This window comes from Esox lucius, chromosome 7 (assembly GCF_011004845.1).
Source record: "Esox lucius isolate fEsoLuc1 chromosome 7, fEsoLuc1.pri, whole genome shotgun sequence".
Classification (NCBI taxonomy): domain Eukaryota; kingdom Metazoa; phylum Chordata; class Actinopteri; order Esociformes; family Esocidae; genus Esox; species Esox lucius.
In genome coordinates this window covers 24,765,069-24,792,521 of record NC_047575.1, presented here as the reverse complement: position 1 = coordinate 24,792,521, position 27,453 = coordinate 24,765,069, and the positions used below count along the sequence as shown (strand labels likewise).

At 40.0% G+C, this 27,453-nt stretch overlaps 1 long non-coding RNA gene across 2 annotated transcripts in view; it reads right to left on the bottom strand.

The window, feature by feature from the left end:
* Window positions 1-4,544: 4,544 nt before the first annotated feature.
* Window positions 4,545-27,453, bottom strand: part of specc1 — a 109,388-nt gene continuing 86,479 nt past the window's right edge. Inside the window, exons 13-15 of one of the 2 annotated variants that reach the window (XR_002196966.2) lie at window positions 12,777-12,893; window positions 10,834-10,893; window positions 4,545-5,759 (exon numbers count right to left, since the gene is read on the bottom strand). This is a non-coding gene — a long non-coding RNA (sperm antigen with calponin homology and coiled-coil domains 1). Of the gene's footprint in view, window positions 5,760-7,703; window positions 10,717-10,833; window positions 10,894-12,776; window positions 12,894-27,453 lie in introns of those variants that run through there. The other variant, XR_002196965.2, reaches the window with a different exon arrangement.

The window sequence follows — 27,453 nt, the reverse complement described above, 5'->3', positions numbered from 1 at the left end:
CTTTTAAAGTTCCATCGTACAGTGGGTGGCCTTTGAATGTGTCTCTGTGTTGCCTCAGCAAGTGCCTCAACACGTTTTGGAACGGCAGAGAAAAAGGTGGCAAAAGCAGTTAAATCTGCAAAATCACCTTCAGGATACTCATCCTTGCTGAACAAAGTTGTTGCAAGGTCAGCTTCAGCTGGTGAGCATAGCAGTGAAAAAACTGGGCATGTGGGTATGTCTCTTTCATTAGCAACTGTACCCCTTGGACGTTTCTACTCATTACAGCCGCACCATCATAAGTGTGAGTGATCAGTTTTTCTCCCAGCTTCAGTGATTCCAGCACACTCTTGATGCTATTACAGAGGCCGAGTCCAGTTTTATCTTTGACTTCCACAAACTCCAAAAACCTCTCTGTCACTGTATTGTCAGGCAAAATGTATTGCAACAAAACCCCCATTTGTGATTTACAGGAGACATCAGTTTTCTCATCTGCCTGTATGGCAAAAAATTATATCTCATCCACTTGCTTGGCTATCTCCTCCCTGTACACTTCATGCATACAGTGAGGAGAATAAGTATTTGATACACTGCCGATTTTGCAGGTTTTCCTACTTACAAAGCATGTAGAGGTCTGTAATTTTTATCATAGGTAAACAGAAATTCACATTGTATGATTTTTAAATAATTAATTAGCATTTTATTGCATGACATAAGTATTTGATCACCTACCAACCAGTAAGAATTCCGGCTCTCACAGACCTGTTAGTTTTTCTTTAAGAAGCCCTCCTGTTCTCCACTCATTACCTGTATTAACTGCACCTGTTTGAACTCGTTACCTGTATAAAAGACACCTGTCCACACACTCAATCAAACAGACTCCAACCTCAGCACAATGGCCAAGACCAGAGAGCTGTGTAAGGACAAGCTCTCTGCACAAGGCTGGGATGGGCTACAGGACAATAGGCAAGCACCTTGGTGAAAATTATTTTAAAAAATGGAAGAAGTTTAAAAAAAAAAATGTAAAAAATGGAAGAAGTTCAAGATGACGGTCAGTCTCCCTTGGTCTGGGGCTCCATGCAAGACCTCACCTCGTGGGGCATCAATGATCATGAGGAAGGTGAGGGATCAGCCCAGAACTACATGGCAGGACCTGGTCAATGACCTGAAGAGAACTGACACCACAGTCTCAAAGAAAACCATTAGTAACACATTATGCCGTCATGGATTAAAATCCTGCAGCACACGCAAGGTCCCCCTGCTCAAGCCAGTGCATGTCCAGGCCCATCTGAAGTTTGCCAAAGACCATCTGGATGATCCAAAGGAGGAATGGGAGAAGGTCATGTGGTCTGTTGAGACAAAAATAGAGCTTTTTGGTCTAAACTCCACTCGCCGTGTTTGGAGGAAGAAGAAGGATGAGTACAACCCCAAGAACACCATCCCAACCATGAAGCATGGAGGTGGAAACCTCATTCCTTGGGGATACTTTTCTGCAAAGGGGACAGGATGACTGCACTGTATTGAGGGCTGGGTCTTCCAGCATGACAATGACCCGAAACACACAGCCAGGGCAACTAAGGAGTGGCTCCATAAGAAGCATCTCAAGGTCCTGGAGTGGCTTAGCCAGTCTCCAGACCTGAACCCAATAGAAAATCTTCGGAGGGAGCTGAAAGTCCATATTGCCCAGTGACAGCCCGAAAACCTGAAGGATCTGGAGAAGGTCGGTATGGAGGAGTGGGCCAAAATCCCTGCTGCAGTGTGTGCAAACCTGGTCAAGAACTACAGGAAACATATGATCTCTGTAATTGCAAACAAAGGTTTCTGTACCAAATATTAAGTTCTGCTTTTATGATGTATCAATTACTTATGTCATGCAATAAAATGCAAATTAATTATTTAAAAATCATACAATGTGATTTTCTGGATTTTTGTTTTAGATTACGTCGCTCACAGTTGAAGAGTACCTATGATAAAAATGACAGACTTCTACATGCTTTGTAAGTGGGAAAACCTGCAAAATTGGCAGTGTATCAAATACTTGTCCTCCGCACTGTACAGTCTAACAGTTCGTTGTGTACAGTGCTGGATGTCCCTTTGACGATGGGATAAGTGTCATAGTGCCTCTGAAGTCTCGAATCGCCCTCACACATAGTCTCGAAAATGCATCTGAATATTCCAGGATTCAGGGAGTCCACCGACTCGTCGTGCCCCTGCAGTGCGGTTTTTTATTATCCACACAGTTTAATACATGTTATGATCCGACTGAGAATGTACCTGTTTTCCTCCCCCTGTTTGTTATGCTGCTCAATGGAGCGCCTGTATGCACTGTCAACTTGGGCTGCGACATTTACCCTTCCAAGTTAGCCCAATTTCACAGCATTGTCCAGATGACTCCCGCTGCTCTCATGTTTTGCAATCCTCTCAGAAAGATGTTTAAAATCTTTGTAACCCGTCCCCGACCAAGTACCATCTCCACCAAATGGCAGACATGGAAAACAGAAGAGTTCCTTTTTTGTATGCTAACCGTTAGCCACTTTATCTTCAAAAACCACTCTGTGTTAAACCTGCGGTTACTTTTACCAGCAGTTTGAGTGATGACAATATCCCATGGCTGATGGGCACCAAGTCGCTTTACTTCAAGTTTCTCCTCCAAATTAAGGGTTTCAAACCGGTGCTCGTGTATGAAATCCACTTTATTCATTTTCTCAAGTTATAAGGCGTTTGTGAAGCTAACAAGCTAGCTAAGACAATCTACCCTCCTCGCTCTTCTTGCCGACTAATGTTAGCGCCAGACAGACAGACAGCCAATCAGATCTGAAATATGAAAAGACGCTGTAGTGGGGCTACTGGCTGTCAGCCCCACTTGGCATCAAATTAGTGTGATCTACATTGATCACACTAACATTCTGAGCATGCGTATTAATATTTTCACACGTACAATGTTCATTGCATTGTGAGAGAGGGGCTAGCCCCACATTCACGCTTAGCCTATGGCCTACTACTGCGAACTCGAATCGGCAGAATGCAGTCTGAAGCAGCAAGGCAGGGACCAATGAACATCAAATAGAATCCTAAAACAAATGATATGCAATTTAGGAAGATGCTATATTCATAGATCATCAATTATAGGAAGTAATCTTTGAGAAATAAAAATTATAATTTTGTTGCAGTTCTTTCTGTTTACAACAGCTGTGCACCACCTGCCCCTAATGACCAGTTGCCCCTGCATCTGTCTAAAAGTGAACTATCTAAACCCAACATGAATCTTGCAAAAGGACAATGATCGAAAACACAAAAGCAAAGCTAAATCAGAACAACTCCAAAAGAAGAAATTGAGGTTTATGGAATGTTCAAGCAAAGCCTAGATCTCAATGTTATTGAAATACTGTGGGAGAACTTGAAGCGGGCTGTGAATGCAAGAGTACCTGACACAACTGAAGAAGTATTGGAAAGGTCAGAATTTATTCCCAGTGGAATAAATGTCTACAAGAAGTTAGTTCAGCCAAAGAGGGCAACAACAGCTACTGAAGCTAGGGAAGTACAGTCCCTCACTAAATAAATTATTAAAAAGTATAATCTTTCAGTGTCATTTGTTAAATTAGGTTACCTTTATCTGTCAATAGTGTTGAAATTAAGATTACATATCCATTTGTCCAAATATATAAAAATAAAATATATATCTTAATTTTCCACATGACTGTTTGAACAAAAAAGACTGTGAAAGACATCATTGTTGTTAATCAGCTTGACCTTTGTCGATCATCTTCAAAAAATCATTGTTTTCATCTAAAACGTGTGCCATAGTGATTGGCACCCAAAACAAATCATCTTGATCTATATTCCGATAAAGATTTTTCATTTAAATGTTCATCTGTGACTATTGGGAATTCTTTAGTCATCCATGACATCCTCGTTCACTGGGGTATAAATATATGTAGCTGACACACTAAATGGGAAGGACAGAATGAAATGAGAGGATGTTTCTTCACTGTTCCTCAAAAATAGATATTATTATGACTGAAAATAACCATGTCCACTATTAGGGCATTAATTAAGAAATGTGGTGTTTGCAAAATGTCACTGGAACAGGTTTTATGTTCTGATGAGAAAATGTAGATTTGTGGAAAAAACACCAGAGGTTGTATAAATGTAAAAAGAGAAATGGTCATACAGAAAATAACCTAATACCAACTGAAGTATGGTGGTGGATCTGTGATGTTGTGGGCTGTTTCGCTTCCAAAAGGCCATGGGAACGTTGTTAGGGAAAATGGCAACATGGACTGCATCAAGTACCAGAGACTTTAGGCCTAATCATCTAAACAAGTCCAATCTGAAATCTGAAAATTATAAAATAACATTTATAGTCTGTTATTGTTCTGAGAAAGGTAGTAGATTACTAAACCAAATTGTCTATGGGTAGGCTAATATTAACATAGACCTAATCTGTTTTTACCTACCAAAATCTGGTTATGTGCGCATGGTGATCACACACACAACACTTGAGATACACACATTTTGGGTTTGAACAATAATGTTTTTTAAGACAATAAAAAATAAAAACAAAACATGCGACAACTCATATTTATTTCACACACTAATTATTTTTAATTTAAAAGTAATCCACGTTTTTTCAAAAGAATCTGCAATCCGATGACAATATTTTTGCTGGTAACGTAACGGATTACAGTTACTAACTCACTGCCATCACATGATAGTGCAATCAATACTACTAATAACATTATTACTGTAATATTATAATAGCAATACTGATGACAATGAACAAGGTAGGCAGTACCAATCCCCCAGCAGAAGGAACCAGGACCAGCAGGTGAAGGCTGGGGTGGCGGGCGGGTTTAGCAACCACATGCAAGACGACCAGCAGAGTAGCAGGCAGAGTACCCTGACCGACCTAAATAGACCGCCATTAGATTGGGAATCTTGAGACTGTGGTAGGCGCGATGCCAACGTCAGCTGATGAATCGCTGAGCCAATGCCCAGTTGGGTTCCCTGGCTGAACTAACTACACTCATTACGTCACTCCAGTAGAGTTCCACAGACTTATAGAATCTATGTCAAGGCGCATTAAACCTGTTCTGGCGGCCTGTGGTGACCCCAAACCTTACTGGGACACTTTATGTAGTTTTTTCCTAAAATTTGTCACCCATCTGTATATACAAATATAAATACACAGTGCAAATACAGCGTGAGTATTTGGACAGTGACAAGTTTTATTGTTCTGTCACTGTCTAAATAATTTCCATAACCTATTGCTATAATGTTTGAGTCACTCAAGTGACATAACCACATGACACATTTCTAACTGTAAATAAAGCACATTAGTTTTAAAATTGAGCCTCTCAGCCTCATCTCAAAAAGTGTATATTTGCTGGAAATGTGCTTTAAAAATATTTGTGTTCTGTCAGCCCCATGACAAAATATATAGAACTGTAGGAAACTAGCTTAAAATAGAACAATCTTCTCTCTATGGCAACATTTTTCTAATTTGATAAAACGGCTCAATTTTGCTTCCGTGCACACCTAACGAGAGGGGTTTACAGAGAACAGGGCCTCATGCCACTCGCTTTGCCACTGCTTTCCCACTGTGTTTGAACACTTGTGTTTGAGGGATGTGATCAAAGTTTCCATGTTGAGAAAAGGGGCCTTGGACCAGACAAAGTGCTGCTGTGCCTTCAAGTCTCAAAGTACTTGTAGATCTGCGAAACGTACTGCATGACATTCTGCCAGTCCGGTCTGTCTGTGTGCATTAACTCATCAATATCCTGCAAGGACAGAGATACAAGAAGTTTTAAATAAAATACATTGTAGGAGCATAATAGAAAATATACAGAAGGTACACAACTTACATAGTTATGCTACAGCGCCTTTGGAAAGTATTTAGACCCCTTTACTTTCCCCACATTTATATGTGTTATACGTATACTTCATTTATGATTGTTTACATTTATTTATTCTTGCCATTCATCTACACACAATACCCCATAATGACAAAGTGAAAACCCATTTTAAGAAATCTGGGCCAATTTATTGAAAATAAAATACTAAAATATCCTGTACCTAATAACTTTATTAATTACTTTGTAGAAGCACCTTTAGTGGTCACAGCACTGAATCTTTAGGGGAATGTCTCTACCAGTTGCACATCTGGATTTAGGAATTTTCCCACATTCTTCGTAGTAGATCCTCTCAAGCTGTTAGATTGGATGGGGAGTGTCAGTGATCTTCCGGTTTGCCTGGGCTTTGGCTGGGACATTCACAGATTAGACCTGAAGCCACTCCAGCATTGTCATGGTTGTGAGCTTAGGGTCGTTATCATGTTCAAAGATGAATCTTATCTCCAGAAATTGGGCCTGTGCACTCTGCATTGTCATGGCTGTATGCTTGGGGTCGTTGTTGTGCTGAAAGATGAATATTCGCATTTGAGGTTCTGTACACTCTGGATCAGGTTCTCTTCAAGGCCCTCTCTGTATTCGGCTCTGTTCACCCTTCCTTTAGTCCTGAGCAGCCTCCCAGTCAGCAAATTTCAAAAAAATTGTTTTTGTCTTGTAATTATGGGTTATTTTGTGTATATTGATGGCAAAAATATATATTTAATCAATTATAAATAAAGAGTAAAACACAATAAAATGTTGATGAAGTGGTCTGAATACTTCCCAATGACACTGTAAATATAAAAATGTAAAAGGTTTTTGATATTTAATGAGAATCAGTTGTTTGCCCCCAAAAGGTGTGTGTATGTGAGTTTTTATGACTTAATTATAAAATGGGGACAAAAATATCCTCTGTGGTTAAATCAGAAAGAAAGTGACTAATGGGGAAATGTTGTGCCTTAAACAAACATTAGCGTTAGAGTAAAGGTTAGGCATCACCGTTTAGGTTTAGGATTAGGCATTAGGATTAGGTTAGGTTTAAGTATAAATATAAGGTTGTCAACGTCTAGGGTTAAGATAAGTAAAAGTAGGATTTTTTAAAGGCAATCAACTTTGCTGTCCCCATTTAGATAGCTAAGTAAAGGTGTGTGCGTTTGTGTGTGTATGCATGCATGTGTAAATGTAGGTGTGCATGCGTGCGTTGGTGGTGAACCAATCATCACAGTGAGATTTTAATCTCAAGTCAGAGATAACAATGGTTAGAGATAAACAGAGAGGGAAGGTTTAGCCAGATTAATATCGACAGAGTTTGTCCTTTCTGCTAATGTTGATGACAGAGCAGCCGTTGCCAGGGTTGGGTTGGACTGCATAACAACCTAATGTAGGGGTCACCAACACAACTGTCTGCTGTCAGCTGTCAGACTGAATAAAAAGTCTGTTTTCTAGGCTGAAATACAAGTTTCCTCACTTCATGACACAGGTGGGGTGATTATTCTGTCTGGGATGGTTTGTGTCTTGACCAAACATCCATTTGTTTGGAACTAACATCAAGGCAATCCTGACAATCCATTGTAACTTCGACAATGTGAGTTCCTGTGATAGTAGAGTGAAATGAATCATAGTTTCACATGAAATGTTTTTGTCTGATTGAATTCCATGGTGCCAGACAAGATTTATCAACCCCAGATAAAATACCAGGGCTGGACCCATAAGTACATGTCCCTGTACCTACGATCCTGACTGTCATCCATCTACTTGCCTTGGCTTGCTTGTTGCAGGCTCTGAAGGCAAAGTGCTGTTAAAGACTGTAGGACATAATACATGAATTTAGGCAATAACATGATTAAGTCAATTTAATACACAGTGCAGACCATAAGTATTTGGACAGTGACAGACATTTTAGATATTTTGGCTCTGTATTCCAGCACATTGGACTTGAGAAGTCAAAGAGGTTGAAGTGCAGACTGTCAGCTTTAATTTGAGGGTTTTACATCCATAGACCATGAACCCTTTAGGACCTACAGAACCTGTTATACATAGACATATTAATATAATCTTAAACAAAGTTGTCATATTTAGTAAATGGTTGCAAATCCTTTGCATTCAATCACTGCCTGAAGTCTGCAACAGACAGACATTGCATATGCTAGGAATCTTCTCTGGTGATGCCCTGCCAGGCCTAAACTGCAGCCATTTCCAGTATGTTTAGTGGCCTTTTTGTGTTCCGCATGCAAGTAAACCGCATGCTTAACTGAATTAATTCATTTGTGTTGGGTGATTGACTTGGCCTTAGATGCCCAAATTATAACACCCCCCTGCACCTAATATTTGTCTCATCTGTCCACAATATATATTTTTTCCAGAACTCTGCAGTCTGTATTTGGTATTTTAAGACAATTCCTGTTTTTGAGGCTACAGTAACTAATGTTTTTGCACCTTGCAGTCCAGCCTCTTGAGTTTGACTGGTGCATGGTAGTGCCTAACACATACACTCCTATCTCCTGGAGAGTGTTCCAGTTTCACTTCTGTCCACTGCAAAAGTCTTATTTGGTCGAGCAGGTCATTTGCCATTGCTTAACTAACCAGTGATTTTCTTTCTTCTTCTTAATGTACCAAACAATTGATTTTGGCACTCTTAATGCTGTATTTGTCTTTGATCGATTTATTTGGATTTGTCTGCTTCATAATGGCCAGGTTGAGTTCCATTGACATATCTTTGGTCCTTGTCTTGTCAACAAGCAATCGATTTTGCATGCAAATAAAATCAAGACTAGACATTGGCAACACTCTAGTACATGCACTAATGATGTTTATACAAATAGAAATGCCTAGCAAGAAACAGCTATGAAGCCAATTGTCAAAATAGTTTTGATACCCTTAAATAACATGACAAATATACAAAATGTCCTGTTTGCTCAAAATGGTTTATCTGATGTGGATGAAAATACCATCAAATTTAACCAATCGTCCTTGCATCATTTCAAATACAATATACTGAGAACAGAGCCAAAACAACAAAATGTGTGTCATGGTCCAAACACTTATGGACTGCAATGTAGCTGAGGGGTAAATGTAAGACACATGTGCGCATTTAAAAAAAAAAATCTTCAGCATTGTGGTCTTATTCCTACAGTGTGGGTTCAGGAGAGTTGAAGATCGAGACATACATAACTAGCAAAACTGCAGTCTCGCTAAGCTATTCTGCTTGTTACCAGATGGCTTGCTCAACCAGGAAGTTTTCATTTTGTTATTCATTTATCACACAGTTAATATTGCATTTATATAATAATTTAGCTTTTTCCTCTCTAGATTATCAAATATATTCAGATGAATAAAGATAAATTATGGCTGGCCTGAGGATTTTTATTGGAAATGGAATTTGAGGTATAGCAGATTAATCCCTCTATCTAATCCAATCTATTTGTGTGTGCAAAAACATGACCCTGAGGGGTAATATTGAGTCAAAACAAGTTTGTTGCTCTCACACTGTTTACTGTCCACAGACATCATCAATTCAGAAGATGTGAATAAAGGACAAAGGTTTGCATGGCTTGGATCCAGATTAACAACCTTAGGGTAATAATCTTATGCTAAATAATTATGACCCGTGCTGTTCTGTAGTATTCACAAATGCATGTGATGCTTGGTATGCCAGGCTTGTTTGACATCAGAATGCATGTTTGAAGGAAATATTTACCTTCCCCAACTGTAGTGTAAACGAGGGGGGGAGAATATAGGACAGCTTGCTATGTGAATTCAGTAGTTCTTCATAGATACCTTAAAGTTAAGGTTTAAGAATGGCCACAGGTTTGGAGTCAGGCCAAGTCAAAACTGCAATGTATAATTTCCTGATTCACACGCAGATGCCCAGGCCCATGTATGCACAAACAAACAGACAGACAGAGAACAAGCAAAATGCAGTTGTTTGATCTACACTGTATGTTGTATGACCTGTATGTGAGTCATTGAAGCAAATCTAATAACAGAAGGTAATGCCAAATCAAATAAAAAGCTGTCAAAGCAGTAATTAAAAATAGATAGATACCCCTAGACCGAATTCATTTGACCTCAAAAGAGACTTTGACCTTAAATGATACTGCATGTCTGTTCAGGTTTTCTACATTAGTGGTTACTGTGTGTGCTTGTCTCTGATTGTGTGCTGGTGCCCGTGTCAACAGTGTTGAATGCTTTGAGCAGCACACGTTACATGGGTGGTTTGTCTTTGTCATTAACATTCTGATCCAGGGAGCGAGAGAGAGAGGGGGGGGGCATCTGGACTCAATGAGTGGGCTGAAGGGTTAAGATGATGGGGATGTGAAACCACGTGGGGATGTTGTGTTGGGTGGGTTCCGAAGTTGAGAACCAATCCTTGACACCGATAATAAGCCAAGAACATGCCCCAATTTGTTCCTAATGGAATAACGTTCTCATTGGGTAAGCAAGGTTCCTGTGTGTGTCAAGCAAAAATAGTTGCGTTGGCATGGCACTCATATATTACATAAAATGAAAACGATGAGTATGAATTTACATGATTAAAAGGGTTATAGTAAAACAAAAGTTTGGGAACCAATACAGGACTGTAAAAATAGTCCAATCCAATACCAAGTAAACCTTAGTCAAAGTAGCTATCAGTTAAGTCAGTGTCAGAAGGGAGAGAAAAAATTATTTCATGAACCATGAATAAATTGCAAGAAAGAAAAGCATGTGGTGGGACATTTTGGAGTTATTTCAGATACATTTTTAAAAAGGTAGGTTTTCAGAAGAATGACCAGGGACTCTGCTGTCCGAGCTTCAAGGGGAGGCTTTTTCCACCGCCGAGGCGACAGGATGGAGAAGAGCTTTGACGGGGCTTAGCATAGAGTTGTAGCCATGAGATAAGAGGTGGCAAAACAAATAAACCAGTTATAAACAAGGTCAAAACCCCCAGGCTCCTCTGAATGGTCGCTGGTGGTTCAGTCTAACTCACCAGGGAGGGTTGGATGCCAATGCTTTCTGCAGCCTGAAACGCCAGGGACAGATTCCGGCCCTGTTGGGACAACAAACGGGGTTGGTCATTACAACACAATACTCATCTTTTAACCCATCTATTTACTCTGTCATAGCATAGTTTATGATTCACAGTAAAAGTGTAAAACATATGACATTGATAAATACTATGGTAGAGCTTTGTAAGCCTATAAATGACCAAGTCCCCGCTTTGGAATAATAAGGTCCATTTCCCTCCTTTAGAGAGGAGTTGGCTACTGTACCGGTAGACTATAGGCAACCTGATTTATCTAAAACACTGCACACAGAGACATACAAATGGTATTCATGATTCTGGGTAAGTAAAAACTTAAATATGAGTATGAGTTTAATAAAGGATGACAGCTGATGTTGGGAAGCTGGAGGCTAAACTCCCATGGTGCTGGAGTCTAACAACAAATAATGTCAATGAAATTATTTTCAGCTATAACAGAAAGCTTAGATGAACGGAATGAAATAGAAGAACCAAAAGACCTTCTAGAAAGACCACTCTTCTGTCAATGGGGGCCTGAAGGCCTAGGCGTTAGGAAGCCACTCAGCAGAATGCATTAAAGCCAACACAAAGCCTTAACTAAATTATTCACTAGTGGCGGGCTAGCTTAGTCTCAGTCACCAGGACATCATGGGAGGGTGTTGTATCATAATAATCAACCTAGCTAGTTTATCATGTGTGTACTGTGTTTGAACATGTTTTACTCAGAGATGTCACAACTTTATGGTTACACATGACAAATGGGGATGTTGTCCATGTCCCCATTTAAAAATGTTTGGGATTAAGTATTTTGGGGTTTCATTAGATAAGGTAAATAATTATTGATTGTCTTGAAAATGTTATTTCATTAGATAGGAAAGTAAGGAAATCTAAGAGTGGAAGTGTGTGCTAGAAAAGCAGAGAGACGGATTCAAATGCATCCAGTACGTGTGTTGTACAGGCAGCGACTTAGACAGCTAAACCAGCCCAGGCCACAAGGGAAATCAATTTTGATGTCCCCATATACTATACAGGGGACTACACCCTGAAGAAGGTGCTTTATGGCTGAAACATTGGTGTTTCACCATATGAATCACTTTAAACATTCTTATTAAATTCAAATAATTTTTGTAGGCCATTAAAAAAGACAAAAAAAACATGATTATATCCTGTTTTGCACATAAAGCATCACAGTTCCTTATTTTGATGCTTTTTCATTTATACTTACAAAATAATAATAATACAGGTAACCATTCAAATATCAAAACAATGACACTGTGTATTTTTTATTTATTGTAATAACAGTTGTGAGCTTGGTGAGTTTTTCCGCCCTGCTCTCTGATCTCCATATGCCACCTGCATATACATGAAGAGCTGTCTGTCAGCAGGAACACACAGGTGTACTTGTGTGTTTATCACCAGGTAATAGATGATAGCCTTAAAGATATATGCTGTGTGCTTCCCATGCAATAGTCTAAGGGATTCAAGTGTGTTGCTATGCCCCACCACATTTTGTTGGTTTTATAAGCACTAAATGCTTGTGAAATCCTTTATTAGATGGTCACAGTGGAACGCTAATTTATATGTTAACAGGTCTGTGCCACTGCATACCTTTAGTAAATCTGGGCCTATGTTTCCCATACAACAGGATTTATACTGTGAAGGAACTCGCAAATATACTCAAATGAAGGACCATTTGAAATACATTGGGAGTGTTAAGGTTATAATGTTCCTGACATTCATGAATGGATCAAATGTCACATCCTGTAGGTGTCCATGTTTATTATCTATTCACTGGAACGCTGTTAGAAAACGTCTCGGTCTGTGTGTGTGTGTGTGTGTGTATTTTTTCATCCAAAAGTGTGCATTGATGCATGCCTGTGTTGTGCGTGTGTTTTTTATGTTGTAGATACCTTGTCTTGACTGATGAGTTCCTGGTAAGGGATGTGTGCAGGCAGGTATGTGTGTAGAAGAGCACAGAACGCCAGGCCATCACTCCAACTGCTGCTGAAGTTGGTCACATCGATGTTCTACGAGGGAAAATGAGAGAGAGGGTGTAATTCTAATACTACTAGCAGATATCTTGATAAGAAACCAAACAATAACAAGCTCACATTTAGTAGCTACATACAGTTATTAAACACAAACAAAAGCATGTAAACCACCTCATTTAAATTCAATGTTGCCTAAAATAAGTAAGCAATTCACTTTTAGTTGACACCTGTTATTGATGAAGCATGTCAAATTTAAACTATATTCAATTTTTATTTAAAATTGCACTGGCAACTTACTTTAATTGGCATTTGGTTTTGGCTCATTCCCAAAGAAGACAAGTTTGGGACAAGATTAGGAAACCACATAATACCCAATCAAGCCCATAAACATATGGATCAATACACAAGGGAAAACAAAAGGAGTTGTTTCAGCTGGTCATGCAAGTTCACATTTCCTTGTCAGTGTGCAATGAGAGCAAATTATATTAAATGTCTGATATGCAGTGCTATACATATATTCTTTGTGAGCTCACATAGCATCTTTTGGTGGAAATGGGCAGGGATGAACCTAGCACTAGAGCCAGGAAAGAACTTGCCATCCTAAAGCTCCTGTCAAGCCAGCCATGTGGTAGACATATATCAATGACTTCACTAACTGTTGCTCTAGGGAATCTGTATGAGTCTAGCACCCTTGCAGAGGAAATGTAGATGGCTATCAATGGGCTAGCCTAAATGCCCAAATTGATCCCTTTGCCACTCCAGTAATTTGCCAACCTTGAATGGATAACCAAATATGTGGACTTGCATGTGTCTCAGAATTCAACACGAATCGACAAGCTGGAGAAGAGGTGAGCTGAACTTGAGAGAAACAAACAGAGACTAACAGATAACACTGTGGGCAGCCAGAGCAGATTCAGTATCTTTACGGTCTTTGCATACCAGAATCATCTTTTGTCCTACGACTTTCTTATAGAATCTCTTTGCTGAAACCAGGAAGAAAGATGTGCTCCCGTTTTTTGAACAGCGGATACAGAATCTTGCCCACTCATGGACCAGTTTCAGCTTAAAAACCCTGTCCTTTCATTAGCGCTTCCACAATTACCAAACAAAAGAACCGGTACTCTGTGCTGTTTGAACCAGTGATTCTGTTATGATCTATGGTCATGCCATCTGCATATTTGAGGATTACTTCTTGGAGCTGTCTGGAGAACGCACCAAATTTTGCCAGATGATAGCCAGATTCTACAAGCTGTGGCTCTTTCTGGTGCTTGTATTCCCTCTTTTTTAGGTCAAACCTGCAAAGAGGGGTGGGAGATGCTGATTGGGCGGGGGAACTGTTCATGCAACTCAATGGTAGATGCAATCACACATTTCCATTGGAACAGACTTCAAAAGATGCAAAGTCTTAGCCCATTTAAAATATTTTCTCTGTCATTATATTCTTAAAACACACATGAAAAATGTGTCCCATATCATGTTCAGGTGAACATGGTTCAGCCAAGTGTATCAATTTACCTTTTCTGCCAGAGCGAGAGGTGTGGCAACACGGAAAATAATTCCATTCCAGCACAAAACCAATATTTCATACAGGGATGGTCGTTAAATGATTATAATAGATGAGATCCACTCCATGTCAATCCCTCTAATTACAGATAATCCCATCTTTTTTAGGAAAGCCCTGGTAACAGATATCTCCCAGTCTATACTGATTAGCCTGAACAGTCTGCTGGATCAATACTTTCAATTCTGCTCCTATTTCGAATTGTAGGGAAATCCTAAAAACCTAAATGAAGCACAATAAACTATTAGAGGTTTGGAGAGTCTCTAACTCCACAAGTAGAGAATGCTCTGTTCACTCTCATGTCCATAGTGTTTATATACAAAAGTACTACTTCCTGCTTGATGCTAAATTAGTCCTCTATACCTATAATACAGTAAAGCACCAAAACATTGTAATCTTGGATAACAAGCCATTTTCTCCTTGAGTCTCTGAAATATTGTGCAGAGTAAGACAGGGTCAATGTTTAGCCCTCAGTGTTTCATGGAGCCAGTGTATTGTGAAGTTTAAAATGGCCCAAATTATACTTTTCTTTGAAACCAATGAAAACAAAGATATGTTTAAGGGGGGAACTGTAAATGGGTAACTACTTCCTCCTCCCAAGGACTTCAGAAACAGATTCCAATATTTCTGAGATTACTTTTAACTGTACAGTATGTATGTCTAAATCAGACCCTAATCCTTTAAACATTCAGAAATTCCCAAAGGAATGTAATCTACCCTAATTCCTAAGTACAGAGTACTCTATAGAACAGAGATAATCACACTTGTGGTTTTGCAGTGTGGTTGCAAAGCTTTGAAAAAAAGAAAATGAGGTCACCTCAAATTCTGGAAAAAAAATTGGATGCCTGCAAAAAAAGTTTGAATAACACTGCTCTAGAAGAAATACAAGACGCCCAGTCCAAATGGGTTCCCCTAGGAATTTTATGAGAATTTCTTGTGCTCTCCTTTCACCATAGATTAACTAGACATTCTGAGTACTCTCCTGACAAAGGGGGCACTATAACTTGACGTGGTTATCCATGAAAAGGAGATTCTCCTGAAGAGGTGGGATCACACAAGGCTATTTCTCTCCTCAACCCAGAACAAAAGACCGGCCATTAGACCTAGTACTTTGGTAGGTAATGTTGTACACAAAGACCATCTAACCCTAATTTATTTTTCAAATGTAGGCATCTCTTCAATGTAATGAACTTCCCGAAGTTACCTAATGTGAACTTTGTCATTATATTACTTGAAATGCAGACTAAAATGTTTATACAATCGCAATCCATATTCCAGTGTATTTTACTGAAGAGATAAACATTGCATTGCAGCATGTCCATGGCTTCCATGTGCTGTCAGATTTAGAGGAGATGTTGGGAACACGGCACCCAGCCAGAGGGCTCCTCTCCCGGGTGCATTCCTTCCAGGTCCCCTGAGACCTTAAACCCCATTAACCCCCTTTGATTGGCCATCAGAGTCTTGTCTCAGAGAGCAGACCCTGTCTGCATCCAGCACCTTATCACTTAGCTGTCCCTTTGTCTGTCCCAGATTGGCTGCCTATCAAAAGCTGCAAAGCATTCCCGTTAGTCACACAAGGGTCCCTAGCCCTATTCCCTTTACACAGTAAGTCTGGAACTAAAAGTACAGTACAACATTGGGAATAGGGTGCCATCTGATGTAGACTTCCCTTCAGTGTTCAATAACAGAAGCTGCTGCTGTTTACAGGACAGAACCAAATGCTTCATTACTGACATTATGGATAATTCCCAGGATTTTTTTTATAATTGCATAGAATATTTCTAGATTCACCAGATTCACTCATTCATTTGAACATTTCAGTAATTTAAGAGGCTCTCTTTTCCAGATTGATGTAAGGTACTGCATTAAAGATAGCATGGTGAGATATACCACACAATAATACAAGCAATTGGGGTGTTGCAGGGGGATTTTAGATGTTTTTTAAAAATGTTCAGGTTTCATTTGTTTTCAAGGGAATGTTGGTTCCACCACTGGGGTGCCAGATTAGAGAAGAGCTTTGACTGGGTTGAGCAGAGGCTGCCTTTTCTAGGGTGGTAGCACCAAAAGACCAAAGACTGGGTAGGAATCAATGTTTCCTCTTTTATTAACACATTTTGTTTAAGTATTGAGGAAACGTCTGGTGTCCTGAGTGGATATCAAAGAATTCTGGGAAAACATCAGCCTACAACTAAGTTACAGTTTCAGACTGTAGCCTATAAACTATTATGGCAATTTGAGTCAAATGTAAGCCCATAAGAGTATCTCTAAATTAAAGACTTGCACATCACTGATTGCCCCAAGCCATTGGGGATTATGCACTTTTTATTTTATGTCTGGGTATGTCAACACAGTTAGTAGAGAGGGTAGTGATGTTCATGCATTAATACTAACATGAGTAGCTGATCTAGTTCTGCAGCTAAGCAACTATTTAGCAACTAGTTTAAAAAAAGTGTGTTGCATCACCTTTTAACAATACACGTTTGGGAACTGAGGAGACCAATTGCTGTAGTTTTGAAAGTGAAATGTAATCCCATTCTTGCTTGATATAGGATTTCAGCTGTTCAACAGTTCAGGGTCTAATTTGTCCTATTTTTCGTTTCATAGTGTGCCAAATGTTTTCAATGGGTGACAGGTCTGGACTACAGGCAGGCCAGTTTAGCACCTGGAGTATTTAACTAAGGAGCCATGCTGTTGTAATACGTGCAGAATGTGGTTTGCTATTGTCCTGCTGAAATAAGCAAGGCTTTCCCATGTGCACTAATGCACCCCCATACCATCAGGGATGCCGGCTTTTGAACTGTGTGCTGATAAAAAGTCAGACAGTCCCTCTTTAGTACAGAGGATGTGGCGTCCATGATTCCTATAAATTATTTCCAATTTTGATTCAACAGACTACAGGACAGTTTTTCACTTCGCCTCAGTCCATCTTAAATGGGTTTGGGCCCAGAGAAGGTAGCAGTGGTCTTGGATCTTGTTTTTATATGGTTGCTTCTTTGCATGGTAGAGTTTTATCTTGCATTTATGGATGCAGCGACATACTGTGTTCACAGACAATGGTGTGTTCCTGAGCCCAAGCATTGATTTCCACTTCAGATCGTGTCTGGTTTTAATGCAGTGCCTCCTGAGAGCCCGAAGATCATGGCCATCCAATATTGGTTTTCAGCCTTGTCCCTTGCAAACAGAGATTTCTCCAGATTATCTGAATCTGTTCATGTTATTTGGTACCGTATGTGATGAGATTCCCATACTCTTTGCAATTGTATGTTGAGAAATGTTAGTCTTACATTGTTGCACTGTTTGCCTGTGCAGTCTTTCACAGAGTGGTGAACTCCTCCCCATCCTCACTTCTGACAGACACATCCTCTGTGGAATGATCTATTAATAACCAATCATGTTACTGATCTGTTGCCAACTGACCTAATTAGTTGTGTGATATTCCACCAGGTAAATTTTTTTTTGCCTTACACAACTTTTCCAGTATTTTGCTGCATCTGCCCCGAATTTTCTGAAATGAGTTGCTGGCATCAAATTAAAAATGGGCATATATCTTTCAAGAAACAATAAAATGTCGCAGTTTCAACATTTGATATGTTGTCTTTGTACTATTTTGTATTGAATACTGGGTTTAAATGATTTGCACATCATTGCATTCTGTTTTTATTTACATTTTACGCAGCGTCCCAACTTTTTTGGGAACAGGATTGTAGAACGATTATTAACTTTACTAGCTATATCCTTTATACTAAACTTAATTAATGTTATCTACATAGCTCTCATGTCAATGAAACGTTTTAGCATCTCAGTCAGACATGTTCCCTAGTATGTGGATTGCAAAAATTGCATATTTGCATATAACCCAACTGTAGCACTTATGGGTATGTGTGTGTTTCCATTTCTTCTGTGCCTGAGACGCTCCTTTGGCAGTGATCACAGCCTTGAGTCTTCTTGGGTATTCTTCATTTAGCCTTCCCCCAGGACCAGTCTCCCAGTTCCTGTCACCGAGAAGTATCCCTTTAGCATGAAGAAGTTGTAAGCCTTGTAATGATACCGGTACCTTATTTTCGCCAGATTGTCATTCAGGCCTAATTGTTCAATTTTGATCTCATCAGACCAGCTAATTTTTTACTTTCAGAGTCCTTCAGGAGGCACGTCATAAGGCTTTTACTCCAAATTTGCTTCCATCTAACCACTCTACCATAAAGGCCTGATTGATGAAGTGCTGCAAAGATGTACTGGGAGAATTGTAGTATTTCTAGTTTGGGCAAATGAAAGCAGATGTGGTTCCATTTGGAATTGACAACTTTAATCAACGTTTCTTTGCACATAATTGTTGTGGAATTATTAAGGAATTAAGACATGGTCAGATAATGGTGTATCTGTATAGTAACACATTTGCCACAATTCCATTTCCTTGATCTCTACTGGAAATATGTACAGTACCTTGGTGGGTCTAATATTTTCACACAGCTTGTGTCTGCCTTTCCCCTTACAGATTTGAAGACATCCCCATTATTGACAGATCACTATGGTATGTGTCCCAGACCTGTGCAGTCATGTAGGCTGGAATCCCACACATCCCCCTTAACAGTCCTGTCTGTCTGTCCATCTGTGGAGTGTAGCAGCATTGAGTGACACAGCCAGAAATACTGAAACACACACACACGCATATACACACATACACATGCATACACACACATATACACACACATATACACGCATACACACGCATACACACACATATACACACATATACACACACATATACACACATATACACACATATACACACAGGCCCTGACTTGACAATGACATATTGGTTGAGAAGGGAGATATAGGAGGATGTAGGGTCTGTAGTCTGTGTGTGTGTCTTGTTCCGGGAGGCACAGAGCTACATCCTGGCTAGGCCATGTTCAGCCCCTGAGGGGGGGCGAATGTTAAAACAACAGCAGTCTCTGGGAGCAGGCTCAGAAAAGCAAACACAGCATCAAGCGTCAGGAAACGTCTCGCTTGACACAAAATATAGAGGGAGGGAAAAACAGAGGTGAGTGTGGATAGGTCAGTCACCCAGTCAGAAGGGCAGTCAGTCAGCCACCCAGTCAGAATGGCAGTCAGTCAGCCACCCAGTCAGAATGGCAGTCAGTCAGCCACTCAGTCAGAAGGGTAGTCAGCCAGCCACCCAGTCAGAAGGGCAGTCAGTCAGCCACTCAGTCAGAAGGGCAGTCAGTCAGCCACCCAGTCAGAATGGCAGTCAGTCAGCCACCCAGTCACAAGGGCAGTCAGGCACCCAGTCCGAAGGGCAGTCAGTCAGCCACTCAGTCAGAAGGGTAGTCAGCCAGCCACCCAGTCAGAAGGGCAGTCAGTCAGCCATCCAGTCAGAAGTGCAGTCAGTCAGCCACTCAGTCAGAAGGGCAGTCAGCCACCCAGTCAGCCACCCAGTCAGTCAACCAACCAGTCAGAAGGGCAGTCAGTCAGCCGTCCAGTCAGAAGTGCAGTCAGTCAGCTCTACACCACACACAGCAGAAATAAACAACAAGATGTATTCATAGAGAAATAAATAACACTGTCAGGGGCAAATAAAAAAGGTTGACTATGTTATCTTCCTTCCTGTGGATGGGTGCCAGCCTGATAATATGACAGTTGACACTCAGTTGACAGTAACCACAGAGGAACCCCACCCACTCTCGATGGAGCTACCAGGGAAACACCCTGACTGATGATTAATGTGGTATATCAAGAACCCCTTTACACTACCAGTGAGAGAGACACAGAGACAGAGTGAGACAGAGTGAGAGAGACAGAGTAAAATGAAAGATTAATGTCTTACTTATTCATTCCCCTTAGTATTTGAATTTACATAGCCAGGTACCATCAGAGGGATTTGGGCTAAAATCTATGGATATCTGTGTGTAACAACCTGACCAGCCCCTTATTGGGTTCCCTTCTCCAGACTTAGTTTAAAATATAACTGTCCACCCAAAGTAGACAATAAAAGTATTTTAAATATAGGCACATTGAAATAAATCACAGTTAACTAGGCAAGGTAAAATGTACCTCATTGCAATATGCATTTCACAATCTGACATAATGGCATATACTGGAGCTTTACATTTGAGATAATTTCATGGTTCCGGGTTGTTCTTTAAGCAATTTCAATAAAGAGCCATTTGTGTTCAAATGAACATGTCTCTCTAAGGTGAACATGCTGCAGCCACAAAAGACATCTCATTGAAACGTCATACTTATTCTTTAATCACCGTAAAGGCCCCAAGCTTGCAAATGAGCAGTGCAATTGTGTTTGAGATAGATTTTCAGGGTATGGACTAGAAAATGAACATAAGTTCAGTTGAAAATCTATAAACAGCAAGGAGATATATTTTTGTGTGAGGCATGTTTTTTTTAATGGCACATTTTGGTGAATAAATATTCCAAATCCTTTAATGCTTTCTTGCTCAAGTAGCAAAATTGACATTTCTGACATTTCTCTCTTGACACAAGGATGTGTATTTGGAGGAGAATAAAATAATAAAATAAAACCATGGCCAGAAAGGGTTGCACTGCATGAAGTTACCGAAACATAATTACGTAACAACGTAACTCATTGGTCCCTTAATTTCAATCAAGTAGACATCCAAAAACATGTAGAGATCCTACAACAAGTAGAATCCTAGAACAAGTAGAGATTCTAGAAAAAGTAGAAGTCCTAGAACAAGCAGAATCCTAGAAGAATTAGAGGTCCTATAACAAGTAGAATCCTATAACAAATAGAGGTCCTAGAACACGTAGAGGTCCTAGAACAAGTAGAGGTCCTAGAACAAGTAAAGGTCCTAGAACAAGCAGAATCTTAGAACAAGTAGAAGTCCTAGAACACGCAGAGGTCCTAGAACAAGTAGAGGTCCTAGAACAAGTAGAGGTCCTAGAGCAAGTAGAGGTCCTAGAACCAGTAGAGGTCCTAGAACAAGTAGAGGTCCTAGAACCAGTAGAGGTCCTAGAACAAGTAGAGGTCCTAGAACCAGTAGAGGTCCTAGAACAAGTAGAGGTCCTAGAGCAAGTAGAGGTCCTAGAACCAGTAGAGGTCCTAGAACAAGTAGAGGTCCTAGAGCAAGTAGAGGTCCTAGAACAAGTAGAGGTCCTAGAACAAGTAGAGGTCCTAGAACCAGTAGAGGTCCTAGAGCAAGTAGAGGTCCTAGAACCAGTAGAGGTCCTAGAACAAGTAGAGGTCCTAGAGCAAGTAGAGGTCCTAGAACAAGTAGAGGTCCTAGAACAAGTAGAGGTCCTAGAACCAGTAGCATCCTACTACTTTGGAAGGTGTCGGGTAAAGGGCACGATTTATGTAAGTTTACACAGCAAAATAATTTAGTGACTTGAGTATTCTTAGTCCCCACTACTCCCACAAGACCTTGAGCCCCTGTCTTTGTTTCTGTCTGTCCATATGTCAGTGGATGACAGTGGCTGAACAAAAAAAGACAAAGAAAGGAAAGCTTCCATAGCTGGACAATGAATCATCATCATGACTAATGACAGCTTCAAAGAACGGATCAGCTGGGGCAGACATACACACAAACACAGAGCAGCAGGCAATGGTAAAGTGATCCAGCCCTCTGTCTTTCCCTACTGTCTATCAATACAAGTAAAAATACCTGAAAATACAATACTGTGTATCTCACTCCTCTCTATTTTTCGAGTCCTCTCTTCTCCATCTCCCCCTCTCCCCGTATCTACAGTGCCTCCCTATTCTCGCTCTTTGTTCCTGGGGTGTAAGGAAGAGTGACAAAAGTCTAGGGGCTATGAGAGTAGAAAACCTTTTGGATTTTGGATCTTATTTCTCTGACAGATTTAGTGCATTCAGGGTCCTGTCCACTCTGTTCTAACAGCGTTGCCATGGGAATCATCAGGCAGATATATCCCTGAGTCTTACCCTTTAAGGAAAGGGGGTCATAATATTTTGCAGATTCAGATGTTCAAATGAGTATAATTTTTTAGGAAGATAACTCAAATTCTGTTCATTACAACCCAATTTAGCAACCACCAGAGGTTACTAACTTAACCAGGCACACAAGCCTCTCTCACGACCCCATGTTCATCAAATCAGACGACCTCTGATCGCCAGTCACAGTTTAGGAAACACTGTCCTAATGTCTAGAAAACCCCCCAATTCCTCATCCCCTTCCCTTTTCCTCACCCCGCTGTGATCCTCACCCCACTCCTTCCCCTCTCCCTCCAGGCCGTGTGGGGGTGTTTGTGTTTGTGTTTCAGAGAGGGCCGGATGGCCGAGGGGGGCCTCATCTCCTCAGTGTGAACCTGTGTTCTGTTCTGTCCAACCCAGACTCAGTCTCCCAGCTAGGCCCGTCTGTTTGCTTTCTCCTCATTGTTCCCATCCTGAACAATAAACAAGGCTTTTATTTTTGTGTTTTGGTTAATTGAAAAACTCCCTATCCGGGGATCTACAGCTGACCCAAAAAAGAACATCAAAGCACGCGGTGATAAAAATACAGAAGGAAACCTGAGCACGTTCTAAACAGGCTATTTTATCAATGACGCCTTTTGTTTTAAAACACTTTGTATTGAAGGTGATAAACTGTCTGAGAAAATCAGATTTCAGAAAAGATGAGATAATCTAATGGTCATTGAAACAGATCATTTATCATGATGATGTCTTCTGCATGGCATTTAGCCGATGGCATTTAGGCGAGAGGGCTCAGCTGGTTTCACACTGTATCTTGTTTTTCAAAATCAACAACTCATTTAGTGTGGATGTGACAGGAGGATTTCAAATCAAATACAGATTAGCATCATGTTGCCCTTTGTCCTAATCAATAATGACACACTATTTATTATGCTATTATTCATGTAATCTAATAGTTACAAAATGTAATCAAATCCGGTTATATTTAATCTGTAATGGTATTTCCTATTGATTATACACTACCATTCAAAGGTTTGGGGTCACTTAGAAATGTCCTTATTGTCCATGAAAACATACTGTACATGAAATTAGTTTGAATGGGAAATATATCAAAATGAATGGGAAATTGTCACTGACAAGGTTAGAAATAATTATTTTTAATTGAAATAATAATAATTTCCTTTAAATGTTGCTTTCGGCAAAGAATCCTCCATTTGCAGCAATTAAAGCTTGCAGACCTTTGGCATTCTAATTGTCAATTTGTTGTGGTAATCTAAAGTGATTTCACCCCATGCTTCCTGAAGCACCTCCCTCACATTGGATGGGCTTGATGGACACTTCTTACGTACCATACGGTCAAGCTGCTCCCACAACAGCTCATAAGGGTTGAGATCCAGTGACTGTGCAGGCCACTCTATTACTGACAGAATACCAGCTGACTGATTCTTCCCTAAATACTTCTTGAAAAGTTCTTGCAAAGCTGTGCTTTGGGTCATTGTCCTGTGGTAGGAAGAAACTGTCTCCAATCAAACGCTGTCCACAGGGTATGGCCAAATGTTGCAAAATGGAGTGATAGCCGTCCTATTTCAAGATCCCTTTTACCCTGTAAAAATCTCCCTATTTACCACCACCAAAGCACTCCCAGACCATCACATTGCCTCGGTACTATTTGAAGCTGCCAATTGAGCACCTGTGAGGAGTCTGTTTCTCAAACTAGACACTCTAATGTATGTATTTGTCATCTTGCTCAGTTGTGCACCAGGTCCTCCCACTCCTCTTTCTATTCTGGTTAGAGACAGTTTGTGCTGTTCTGTGAAGGGAGTAGTAAACATCGTTGTTGATTTTCAAGTTTCTTGGCAATTTCTCACAAGGAATAGCCTTCATTTCTTAGAACAGGAATAGACTGACAAGTTTCAGAAGAAAGTTCTTTGTTTCTGGCCATTTTGAGTCTTATGCTTCTTTAAACAACACAACAGTTTTCAGCTGTACAAAAGTGTTTTCTAAAGCTCAAATAGCCTTTTAAAATGATAAACCTGGACTAGCAAACACAACATGCCCATTGGAAAACAGGACTGATGGTTACTGATAATGGGTCTCTGTACCCCTGTGTAGATATTCCATAAAAAATCTGCTGTTTCCAGCTACAACAGTCATTTACAACATCAACAATGTCAACACTGGAAATGTGATTGCTTTCCTCAAAAAGACGCCAATTTGTAAGTGACCCCAAACTTTTGAACGGTAGGGTAAATACATAGACATCAACAGCTATTATGTAGTTGTTGCATAAGTATTAACCCCCCTTTGATTAGAGATGCCTAAGTTAAATCAGGAAAAACATTTTGCTGAAGAAAATCTACACTTTTATACATAGTTGCAGAAATAATTGCATACAATTTTAATGTGGTGTTGAAAATATCATGCACAACATGTACAGTATGTTATCCTGAGTTACATCCCAGGTACAAACTCAGTGTGAAAGAATATATATTGATATTATCCCAGGTTCTAGCAGACAAGTCATACTTCCCTGGTTGAATAGCAGTAAAACCACCTATCTAGTTAGGATGTCAGTCATACTTCCCTGGTAGAATAACAGTAAAACCACCTGTCTAGTTAGGGGGTAAGTCATACTTCCCTGGTAGAATAACAGTAAAACCACCTGTCTAGTTAGGGGGTAAGTCATACTTCCCTGGTAGAATAACAGTAAAACCACCTGTCTAGTTAGGGGGTAAGTCATACTTCCCTGGTAGAATAACAGTAAAACCACCTGTCTAGTTAGGGGGTAAGTCATACTTCCCTGGTAGAATAACATTAATAGCACCTGTCTGGTTAGGGGGTAAGTCATACTTCCCTGGTAGAATAGCAGTAAAACCACCTATCTAGTTAGGGTGTAAGTCATACTTCCCTGGTAGAATAACAGTAAAACCACCTGTCTAGTTAGGGTGTAAGTCATACTTCCCTGGTAGAATAACATTAATAGCACCTGTCTGGTTAGGGGGTAAGTCATACATCCTTGGTAGAATAACAGTAAAACCACCTTGTGTGGAGCCATTTTATGTATAATTGTATATTTATGGTTTGTTTGTATATGTGAACACCAGGGGGTGTATTGAGCCAGGTAGCATTTGTATATAGGTGAGCTCACAGGAACAGACACCAGGGCTTTGTCTCAAAGGGGGAAGCAAAACAGTTTTAACCATGTTCGTGTGTCAGGAGTGTGTGCGGTGAGGCTACCGGAAAGAACGCAATTTGGAGAATCTTTGTTTGGAGAACGTGTATTATATTATATCGCCTGGATGAATGTGATGGAGAAACTATTCTGTAAATAAATGGACACAACAAACAAAGAAATTTAGTGCTTGGACATTGCATTTCTGAAGCACACGTCATAACACTGAACCCATTGGGCAACCCTCAGTGGCCTTAAGTTTTCACTAGTGGAAAGGCCACTACACACCTGTCTAGTTAGGGTGTCAGTCATACTTCCCTGGTAGAATAACAGTAAAACCACCTGTCTAGTTAGGGGGTAAGTCATACTTCCCTGGTAGAATAACAGTAAAACCACCTGTCTAGTTAGGGTGTCAGTCATACTTCCCTGGTAGAATAACAGTAAAACCACCTGTCTAGTTAGGGTGTCAGTCATACTTCCCTGGTAGAATAACAGTAAAACCACCTGTCTAGTTAGGGGGTAAGTCATACTTCCCTGGTAGAATAACAGTAAAACGTGTACCTAGGTGCATTTTTTATGTAAATCTGCCTGAAAATCTGTGGTAAGAGTTAAAAATGAACTAAATGTATGTTGTCAAGCCTTTTTAAGAGAACCCTTTTAAGAGAGAGGAATAATAGTGAGCAACTAATGCAAACTTTTCTATTTAAATTTCATAACGAATACCTATCTACGTATTTATTTTTTGGGTGACACTTGATTACGAGTGCCAATTTTCATCTGTAGGTGTTTTATATAAAGTAATACTATAAAGAAACGTTCAACAATCTGTTGATAAGGATCTGTTTGCTAAGGTTAGGGTTTGGTTTAGAAGAAGGCTTAGAGGTAAACATTAAGGTTAGGGTTTGGTTTAGAAGAAGGCTTAGGGTAAACATTAAGGTTAGGGTTTGGTTTAGAAGAAGGCTTAGGGGTAAACATTAAGGTTAGGGTTTGGTTTAGAAGAAGGCTTAGGGTAAACATTAAGGTTAGGGTTTGGTTTAGAAGAAGGCTTAGGGGTAAACATTAAGGTTAGGGTTTGGTTTAGAAGAAGGCTTAGGGGTAAACATTAAGGTTAGGGTTTGGTTTAGAAGAAGGCTTAGGGTAAACATTAAGGTTAGGGTTTGGTTTAGAAGAAGGCTTAGGGGTAAACATTAAGGTTAGGGTTTGGTTTAGAAGAAGGCTTAGGGTAAACATTAAGGTTAGGGTTTGGTTTAGAAGAAGGCTTAGGGGTAAACATTAAGGTTAGGGTTTGGTTTAGAAGAAGGCTTAGGGTAAACATTAAGGTTTGGTTTAGAAGAAGGGTAAACATTAAGGTTAGGGTTAGAATAAAGGTTAAGGTTAATAGTTGGTTAGTTAAAATGTGACTGATAATGTGTAGATAATGTGTATAGCATCTACAGACACACTTTTGGGATTCTCAAAATAAAGTGTTACCCTGTTTTGTATTTGATTTGTGTGAAGTAGGGTTATGTATATACCACATTTTGATTCCTACTTTTTAATCTCATGACTGCAGGCTGCAAAGAAATCAAATAGAAAATGGAAGGGTCTGAATACTTTTGCAAGACACTGTACCCTCTTGATTACAGAGTTGTTTTCCATCAGAGTTAAATTAGAGTCTTGTTTGACAACAAGACTTATAACAATTCAGTTGTAGTGTAATAATAACTGACCTTTCCCCTCCACTCTGGCAAGGAGGAGGGGCAGTCTGAGAGAGCCTGTCTGAGAGTGGCCATTCTGGCTCCACACAGACAGATGAGAAAATATACGAGGACAATTTCCTGACACCTACCTCAGCTAAACCTTGCAGAGGAGGACACACACAGACACACTTCGGCATCAATACTGGTCAAATACGTCTTCTTCAGGGTGACACATAATAATATCCCTCCTGCATGACCCCTTCAACCCTGACAAAATGAAT